Below are 7,925 nucleotides of genomic sequence, written 5' to 3'. Positions count from 1 at the left end.
TACTCACTTTAATGCTCTAGGGAGTATGAATGAGTAATTAGCTACACTGGTGACCTTATACTTCCACTATGGATCAGTCATTACCAAGGGCACTTAGAAAGCAAACTTTGTAATACAAGTGTTGGATTCATGCCAAAGCAAATAGGAAATCAAATAACCTTGCATACCTTGATGCACAACATTGGATATTACAATGAGTTGACCATCTTAATTTTAGAGTATTTATCTACATTGGAGTAAATAATAAAACTAGCATAACTAGTTGATCAACATGTTTGGGCTACTTGATAAAATTGAAATAGTAATTGGCAGTATATATATAATTGATCCCATCAAGAGTGTTCTTCCCTTCCATTCTCCTCTAATTTTATTATATACTATACAGCCTTCTTATAAGGTCCTCCGAGACTTCTTGGGCTTCATCACGTCTGAAAAAAATAGTATTAAAGGGATGGCAGGAAGTAAGCTCATGCAAAACTCAATTAAGTGGTGTATCATTACACTTTCAATGTTCTATCCTCTAACCAGTTCCCATGACTTCTCTGCACATATCCAGCATACACAAAAAAGTCCCTAAGCATTACAATGTAAAAGTAACAATATGAATTCACGGCTTTCGATCAACACCCTGTGAGTTCCAACTAACATTATAGTTCAGATGCTCTAAACGAGCTCACAATCATAATTTAAGGGAACTCCACTCCATGGATGTCCCAACAAGAACATCTTTCCCGAACATTTACCAAGCCCACACCATATAGAGACAACACTCCTAAGTTAACACATACTAACTTTCACAAAAAATGCAAGAACAAGAGAGGGATGCAAAATTTCCATAGCTTACCTTGCTGGAAAGAAATCTCACTTGCTAAGACTTAGATTCTTCAAGGTTTAGGTTGTCCTCTCCACCTTACATTGATGTTAAATCAGATTATTCACTTGAATTCCTTAAGATGGGAGATGTTCTACTAACTTGTACTTTAAAACACCTATTTCCTTGAGATTTCTAATGGTGAAGCTGTAGACCAGAACTCTTGGACCTTCTATGGCTTTCCTTGGGAGTAATTTTTTGGAGAATAAGTGATGAAGGACATGTGATGATCTTGAGTTCTTTACAAGTACCTTCTGGACGTTTTTACTTCATAAAATGGAGAAATAATATGGTCCTTTACTTTAAGCAAGTAGGTGCATCACCTCCTTAATTTCTGCCACAAGTTTTTAAGTAGGTGAATCACGTACTTACCCTTTTCACTTAAAATTCAGTCCACTAATTCTAAGTAGGTGCATCACCTACCTTCCCTTTTCACTTAATATGCAGTCCACTAATTCTAAGTAGGTGCATCACCTATTTTTCACCTACTAGCATAGTTTAGTCAAGCAAGCACCTCACTTATTTTACACCATTTTCCCAATACTAGTTTCTTTACAAGACCGTAGCACTAATACGCACTTGACCACTTTGACTTTTACATCGAATACCACCTTTTACCATCCCGAGTTTGAATTGTTTTTTAGTTCACTTAGTCGTTTATGTGTTGGAAGGAACGGGGTATTGCAACTTTAAACCTAATCTATTGTCACTAGTCACATAGGAAACCAAGTCCATAACTATGCCACAAGGCAATTTATAAGCATCATATACATGTTCACTAGTACACGTAGAATATGGGGTGTTACATTGTGCCTTTATGAAGTAGGTTTGTTTATGATGAAAGCATGTGAATAGAATATGTCTAAATTGCTTTAGTATATTGAATTGTATCATTACTCATGCCTTAATTGTAGTAAATTGTTGGTGTGTTAGTGATTTGAGGTTCCTTGAAGGGCATAGTATGAGGAATTGAGTTATTATCATGATGTCTATGAATGTGAATCTAATGAAGTTAATGTGATCATGTATTAAATATAATTGCGTTATTATTGAAAGGCTACTTCTCTATTTGACACTGATGAATGTTGATGATGGAATGTGAAGGGTTCTTCATGGTATGTATATCTTGAATTGGTAGTCTTATGCATCCTCTTCTTGTATAAATGAATGTATTGTTGATTGTTGAATCATGGATCGGTAGGCTTATGGCACCCTTCCATTAATGATGTTAATGAACTTTGGGATCGGTAGGCTTATGGCACCCTTACATGAATGTTATGATGAACCTTGAATCGGTAGGCTTATGGCACCCTTTCATGAGGATTCAATGAGCTTTCCTAATGTACCTTGAATCGGTAAGCTTAGGTGCCCTTTGATGTTTTAATGAATCTACTTTGGGTCGGTAGGCCAATGGCACCCTCCACTGTGTAATAATGTTAAAGTAATGAAATACTCTATGGGAATGGAGGTTAAGCACCAAGTGGATTCGGTTAGATGGAGACTCTCCCGATGTTTAGGCCAGATTACAATAATCATCTTCCTTATCTCATAACTATGTGCCCACATAGGTCTAGCTAGTGGATACACCTAATCTATATGTTACCGGTCTTACCTTAGGCAAGTAGACCAACTTTTTACGGTGTGGGGTTATATGACACCGGATTACATGGTTAACTCTCATGGTCTATTTCGGTTAATGCTTATTCCCATCATGTGACATGTGCATTATGGTTTCTTGAGAAGCTCTATGAAGTGTGGGTGGTAGTATAGGATGCCATCCATGCATTACACGAGTAGGCTTTGATAGTGTCATAGTGAGTTCTCTAATGTCTTAATAACTAATGTATGAAAGTACTCTAAATGAAGCTAATTAAGAATGTTGACTCTTATACGCTTAAATGAGATTATGCATTCTATACTTGAGTTGTATTATGAGTTATTTTCCCTTATCATGACTTATGAAATGTTTATGTCTCTTATTGTATGAGCATTGTGTAAGGATGTAAAGGATGAATGGTAAGTTCACTTTTGGTGGCCTTGATGTGGTACCTAGTATGGATGGTGGTATGAGACGCTATTCATACATTGCACAAAGTATGCCTTGGGGTTACTTGAGGTGAAAGCTTAATGTAATGAAATGTCTTATGTGTTGATTATGTTCAAATGTGATGTTATGACTTCTATGATGATTATACTTGTAATTTTATGTCTCTTATACTAATGTACATGATATTTCTAAAAAGTGGCATAATGCATGGTTTCCAACCAAAATATCCCTTTTAAAGCATGTTTTTGCATGGTCATCATACTTCGTAAATTTTTGTGTGCTAACCCATATTTCTCTTACTTTTCTACAAGTGTATGGATTGGCACTCAATTTGATCCTCCTCGTTGCTAAAGGGTTGGATTCAGTTCTTCCAAGAATATTGGTGTGTCCTCATGGATTCGAGGACAATTGTTTAGATGTTTCTTTTCTTTCATGTAATAGAGATTTCTAGACTTTCTATCGTAAAAGGCCGTGACCCTACTTTTATTTTCAAGATATTGTTTAGATGGCATGTGAGACTAGTAGACTTCCGTTGTGTAATTAAATAAAGTTTGATTTCATGGATTTAAATAAGTTTTAATTACACACTATCTCTATATATTGAATGTTATGAATGTTATGAGGCTTGTATGAGGCTCTTCAGAGTCTTGTACATCCTATCGCATCTAGGGAGTAACCCTGGATCGTGACAAACATGGTATCAGAGCACAAGATTTTGGAAATGGTTTTTAGGATTGATGTCTCACAAGCCACCTTTAGTAGACTCTTGTTCATCGGTGTGAGTCGCGAGACATCTATGAGTGAGAGGCTATAGAATGTTAAGAAGTTACACTTCTTTCATTATTCTTGAAGTCGTTCCTTAGAGTTTAGCTCTATAAGTGTCATTTTCCTAATCCTTGTCTTGTCTTTATAGGATATGAATACAAGAAGGACGCCCACAAGGAGAGTGGAAGAGGAGATTGTAGATGAGGGTGTTCCTCCCCAAGATCCTCAAGGTGACCAAGTTCCTCAGGACAACCAAGTTCCAGTTGATGCTCTGGCTATGAGTAATGAAGAAATTAGGTCAGCTTTTCTAACCATAGCCCAAGCTATGACAGCCTAAGTTAGTAGAGATGTGGGGCCTCGAATGAATGTTATTGAGAGTACTATGGCTTCTAGTTTGATGGACTTTGTGAGGGTGAACCCTCCGGTTTTTCTAGGTTCCAAGGTTGGATAGGATCCCCAAGAATTTTTGGATGAAGTGTATAAGGTTGTTAATGTTATGGGAGTGACTTCTATAAGAAAAGTGGAACTTGCCGCTTACTAATTGAAGGATGTTGCCCAAATTTGGTTCACTCAATGAAAAGTAATAGGCCTATAGGAGCGGGTCCTATAGAATGGGAGGAATTTAAGAAGGCGTTCCTTGGTAGGTACTTTCCCCGTGAGAAGAGGGAGGTTAAGTTGGAGGAGTTTATCAACCTTAGGCAAGGTAACATGAGTGTCCAAGAGTACTCCTTGAAGTTTACCCAATTGTCTAAGTGTGCTCCATTTTTGGTGTCTAATCCTATAGATGATATGAGTAGGTTTGTTACGGGGGTATCTGACCTAGTTGAGGAAGAGTGTCGTACGACGATGCTCCATGATGACATGAACATTTCTAGACTTATGGTGTATGCTCAATCTATTGAGTTGTCCAAACTTAAGAGGAAGAATAGGGAGTTGAAGAGGTCTAGGCCCGATGAGCAAGGTCAACCTAGTTTCAAGAAGAGAGCTCCAAACCAAGATTCTTCAAGCACTCTTAGAGGTTAACCAAGAGAAAGGTGGTGGACCTTCATTTACTAAACCTACTTGCACCACTTGTGGAAAAAGGCATTATGGGATGTTCCTAGCCGGTACTAATGGGTGCTATGGTCTTGGGGAAAATGATCACCAAGTGAAAGATAGCCCTACTCTTGCAGCCAAAGGAAGGGAGGCTAAGCAAGCTTCTCTTAGTGGCCCATATCTTGATGCTCCCAAGAGGAATCATTTCTATGTGCTTCAAGATAAAAAGGACAAAGGAGCTAATCCGGATGAAAGCACCGGTATGTGATAGTTCCTTATGGTTGTGAATGTTTTGTTAAGCTTCCTATGTTATTTCCATGTTTTCCTTAGAGTGGATTTACCCTTAAGGGGGAGATGGTATGTTGAATAGTATGATTGTTGAGAGTTCTGATATCCTTGTCACTTTCTTCTATTCCTATTCAAGCTTGAGACCAACAGTTCCCTATAGCTTGTTTCATGTTTTGGAGTCATGTGTGAAAATGTGTTTCCGTTATCTCCTTATGATATGCATGTTTTGATAAAATTTATGTTTATATGAGAAAATGAGTTTTCATGATTGTGTCCCAATCAAATGTAAGATTTTCGGAGATTTGAGTTCCAATCTTGAAGCTAGAGTTCCAAGGAGCAAAGGAGTGAAGATTTGGTGAGTCCTCATAGCTTCGAGAACAAACCCGCTATTTTCCCTTATGTCCTCTATTTTAATGTTGAGACTATTGTATAGGCTTTGTCCCAAGAGATTAATTCTAAAGTTCTATTAGATGGTTTGAGACAAAAGTGTGGTAAAGACTTTCACTTGCTTTTATGAAAAGTTTTCTATTGTATGGATAAAAGTTTTTAAATTTTCGTACTTTTATATTTTATCTTGTCTTATGATGTGCTAAGGGCTTGTATGAGACCCCTTCGGGGTAAAGTACGCCATGTTACACCTAGGGTAAACCCTTGTGTCGTGACAAGCATCGCCTCGAGAATAAATGCACAACAATAGGATCGCCGAAGATAGAAGTGAAAAATAAACTGCGGCATTTGTAACGACTCGGGAAAACCCTCTAGAAGTTACACGGCGTACTCAACCCCGAAGGTGTCTACTACAAGCCCTTAGCATACATGGCATACGTCATAGAATAAAAACGAAAAAATATAAAACTTTTTCTTCAACAATCTAAGTTCCCTTTTTACAAAATAGAAAGCAGTCTAAACATTGTCTCATTGGCCATCTATATCGAATACTTAGACATCTAGGGATACAACCCTTACATAGTTCTAAAACGAAACTAATAAAAGAAACTACTAAGATATCTACTAAGTAAGATGTTGGTCCCCAAGCTTGAGGACTCATCAAGTAGATTGGAGAATCGCCTATTCCAAGCCCTTTGAACCAAAACAACCATCTCCATGAATCAACCCCTTACATAGTAGAAAACATAGAAATATGGGTTAGCACAAAAATGTACTAAGTATGGTAGCCATGCATAAAATCATTAAAACATGCATCAGGACACTTCATCCAATACTAAGTACCAACGATCGTTAGCCAATAATATANCCATGAATCAACCCCTTACATAGTAGAAAACATAGAAATATGGGTTAGCACAAAAATGTACTAAGTATGGTAGCCATGCATAAAACCATTAAAACATGCATAAAAAGGGACATTTCATTTGAAATCATGCTGTATGCCATTTTTGAACCTCATCTTTGAAATAGTTGGAGAATGCAACCAATAAGGCAACTCACATACATTCCATTATAACCTGAGAGATATCATTATAACAAGAAGCATAGTCTCCAGTATTAATATAATATACATCCCAATCTTCACAATACATAGCCTCCAATTATACAAGAATACACGGTCAAATACCAAGACCATCACATCATGAAGTAATCAGTACATAAGCAACCTCTAAAACACACTTGTGCAATGTATGGTAACTAACATGCATTTACAATATACAACACAAATCCAATATCACATTCATACCTATTTTGTGGTAAAGCTATTACCTTAGTAACCTTTAGGGAACACTTGTTCAATGTGGGGTTAGTATCCCATAATACCAACCCTACTAAGTACTCCTTTGAAGCTACCTTAGTGATGCATTACATCTTTAGACTTCATTATATGCAATATTCACAATTAAGGAAATAGTCATGTACATTACTTGAATACAAGGAAGGTCATGCATAACAACTATTCATTCAATGTACATACATGCATTTGAATCTCATCATAATGCAAAGAAACCAACCCATGACATCCTACTAAGTCTACTTGTGCAATATGGAAGTGAAGTCCCATACCCCCACTCTTACTGAGTAAACTCACCAAGATGTCATAGTATAGTTGATGTCTCATTCATTAACTTCATTAATATAGGGGATAAGTTGCAATAACCGACATAGACCATGTGAGCTACATGGAATCCGGTGTCATATAACCCCACATCGAAAGAAGGTGTTCTTACTTGCCGAAGGTAGAACTAATTATATTTAGCTTCTAAGCGGATCCACTAGCTAAGTCCTATGTTTGGCACATAGTAATGGGATAGGGAGATTGCTACTAGAAACCCAACCTATTGGATTAGCGGAGGAACTTCCATCTCATGAATTTACTATAGATGAACCAACCTATTGCATTAGCAGAGGGGCCTTTTCCTCATCGTCCATATCCACTCGGTACTGACCATTATTTCCCAATTATACACAATTAGTATGGAATTGTATCTACGTGTGTGAAGGCATACTTTACCCTTCGTTCAATACAACTCACTAAATAGCTTATAGATTCATTTAAAGGTGAGAACTAACTTTCAACCTTAGAATCATCATTACTATGTGAGTATAACTTTCACACCAAGATCATGTGTTCTCATAAGAATGGACTTTCAATCAACACAATAGGATCATCATGGTCATGTACATTTCATGCATAATAATAAGTAAAGGTGCATATGAGAACTATACTTTCAATTAACACCATTGATACATCATATTCATGTTTATGCATGGATTGTGTGTGTATGCATGATTGTCCTCACAACAGCAAAACAACAACATTAACATCATTGACACCTCCCTTCTCAAGGGGGTCACAACATGTACATAATATCCCAACTCATGTACGATTCACATATATTGCATTTAAGGATCTTAGATCATGTAAATTAACATATCTGATATTCATTATAGTAGACATGGATACAT

The sequence above is a fragment of the Solanum stenotomum genome, unplaced genomic scaffold, assembly GCF_019186545.1.
Source record: "Solanum stenotomum isolate F172 unplaced genomic scaffold, ASM1918654v1 scaffold17506, whole genome shotgun sequence".
In the NCBI taxonomy this organism is placed as follows: Eukaryota; Viridiplantae; Streptophyta; class Magnoliopsida; order Solanales; family Solanaceae; genus Solanum; species Solanum stenotomum.
This window is presented reverse-complemented; position numbering follows the sequence as displayed.